General features: G+C 36.2%; 1 protein-coding gene across 1 annotated transcript in view; it reads right to left on the bottom strand.

The window, feature by feature from the left end:
• Positions 1 to 2,904, bottom strand: part of LOC123133034 (disease resistance protein RGA5) — a gene marked incomplete at its 5' end in the record, with an annotated part of 11,462 nt that overhangs the window by 5,119 nt on the left and 3,439 nt on the right.

A 2,904-nucleotide genomic window follows, 5' to 3' on the forward strand; every position in this document is an offset into this window, starting at 1 on the left:
ATCTGGTTACAACGAGATGGGTTCCTGCTTATGGTCTTGTAGGTTTCGATGATATGAGCAATGAAGATAATTTCGCGGGGGAGGGGGGGGGGGTTGCAAGAAACACGAGTGATATTTACTTCATATACCTGATGAAATTTGACCAATGATATTTCTAATGTATCACATGTTGAAAGTAGTACTTTAGGGCCGTTTTGCCTGAGAAGGTAAAGGATGTGTTTTCGATTTGGAATATGTTAAAGCTACCGAGCCGGATGGCTTTCCAGCTGAGTTTTATCATGTGTTTTTGGAGGTCATTAGGGTTGATCCGATAGCCATGTTTACTGACTTTTAGCATAAATTGTTGCCTCTTTACTCCATTAAATTGGCATGTCCCTTTTGCTAAATGTGGTTGACGCAATGAAGGTTCAACAATACCAACTAATTTTCTTATTTAATGTGGGATCTAATATTTGTAAATAATTTCTCATCATCAAGGTATGGATGGTTGTAGATAAGATAATTCCATGAAGGGGAATTTATTGCCCGGTAGGATTATCATGGAAGGAAAAATTATTCTCTATGAATCAATCTAGGTAATTTCACAACATTATTTTGAGAAAGCTTGGTAAAGTTATTATTTCCTTCTACAAACTTTGTGAATGAAGAGGTTTCTTTTTGAATTGGTGTAAATGTATTAAGGGTATTGTAAAAGGTAGACGCATTTGTATCATGCTGAATGGTGATGTTGGAAGCTATATTTCTAAATCTGAATGTCTTATGCCAGTGGTATCCCTTATTATCGATATTGTTAAATGTTGTGGTGCATATGTAATGATCTGTATAGAATGTGGCAAGGAAGATGGAAGATTCACACAGTTATTCCATACTACGACCCTTTGTAAGGAAATGGAAGATCGGTGCACATAACTATTTGGTCGTGATGTTAGTGTTGGCCAAATTTCGTGGCACCCACATATTTTCACTCTGGGTGACAAGGTTGGTGACAACAGCACTAACGATGGTGGTGGATCTAGTGACTGCCACAAAGGCAATTCTCTGTATTGCGACAAGCCTATCCATTGGGTTAGAGATTGTTGCAAGGAGGAGCAGGACCGGGAACGACAAGGGTGAGGTGGCGAACCTTACCGTGGCATGCCTAGATCACCTAGAGTAAAATGCTGCCATCGTAATGGATTCTACTACCATTGCAGGAAATTCACGTGCCATGGTGGGAGGCCCTAATATCGCTACCATGGAAGCAAAAATGCTACCATGGCAGGGCTTTTTGGAGGACTGTCCCAGGCAACTCACGCGAACTTCCTAAACGAGGAGCATGCCATTCCTACCGTCGCTGCCGATGGTGCATAGAGCTTTGACACGAGGGCCAATAGCGACCATGAGTTATAAACTTCTATGATCATAATTATCTATAGGGCTTTGAGTTGGTCCACATGGCTTTGTAGTAATAAAAGAGTTTTCTAATTATCTATAGGCCAAAACTGCTATGGTCATAATAAATGTGGTTTCAGTTTTCTAATTATCTATAGAGCTTTGTGTTTTCTAATGATCTATAGAGCTTTGAGTTTGTCCACATGTGGATCGACAAGATATTATGGTGGAGGTTAGAAGAAAGTTGAAGGAAGTTATCAGGTGGTTTATTTCCTAACATCGGTTGTGGTCTAGCAGTAGGTTCCTTACTACAGAAGTTCCCTTGTTTTATGCCATTTACTTTTGTCCTTAGTTTTCTTTTAACATTTATTGAACAATGGCATGTAACAATTGGCTATGTTCACCTTTGTTTGCATATAGGGTAGTATTTTCTCACAATGTAATTATAATACTCAATACAATAAACATATATCTGTTTGGATCCGCCATTCTATGATTTAAGAATGTATACACCAAAAAAATATGTTTTTAATCTCAATCCTAGCACTATTCCGTCCATTTCTTCCCTTCATTCCCTTAATGTCAAGATTATTTGATATTTGACTTGGACGCTGAATTTGTTGTTCCAAATTTTATGTAACTTCCTACTTGTGCCCTAAACAATAGATTTAAATTGCAATTCCTTATCCAAATTAGGCTGCATCATCATACACTAAATAGTAAGATAAATTCTTCTAGACCGTAATACAATTCGGATGCGTTAGTGAAAACTATTAAAATTGTAAATGGCACATGCATGGGCATAGTCTCACACACATGCAGAGGGAAAACTACATTTTGCCACCTTGGGACCATTATGTTATTTTGCACAGAGGGCATTTTTACATCATTTGTTTCTTATGATGTAATACAAATATTAAATATGTTGCTAAACTAATAGTAGCACACGTGTTTAACTAATAGTACCACAAATATTAAATATGTTGCTGAACCATTATGTTATTGGAAATATGAAAAAATAATAGTAAAATCAACAATGTTGTTGAACTAAAGTTTACCATTGTTACATAATTTATTTTTGAATGTAATGTTGGAATTTTCTAGTGCTTTGGCTAGCAATTCAAGATAAACATGTTGATATTTATGATTTTTTTGCATCTATAATATGTTGCTATATTCCTATCATATTAATCTAATCCAGAAATTGTGAAAAGAGTAGGTTTTCATAATAACTCGTTCTTGTCCCTAGGTGCAAAATGGTGTTGCCCAAATCACGAATCGTTTGGTAATAAACACTTGTATTTTTTTCATTTGATTATGATGACAATGAGGTGAACAATAAGTTAGGGTGTAGGGTTGTGTTTACGGAAATTGTGAACATTTTTTCATTTTCTTGCTTAAAGGTGTGTGGATTAGTGGGTGCGACAACCACATATTCATGCTAATGGCAAAGTAAATGTGAACATCTATTAATCAATAAAATACTGATATTGAATCCTTCTATTTGAAGTTTGACGTACTCTAATCACCACT

The sequence above is a fragment of the Triticum aestivum genome, chromosome 6B (genome assembly GCF_018294505.1).
Source record: "Triticum aestivum cultivar Chinese Spring chromosome 6B, IWGSC CS RefSeq v2.1, whole genome shotgun sequence".
Lineage (NCBI taxonomy): Eukaryota > Viridiplantae > Streptophyta > Magnoliopsida > Poales > Poaceae > Triticum > Triticum aestivum.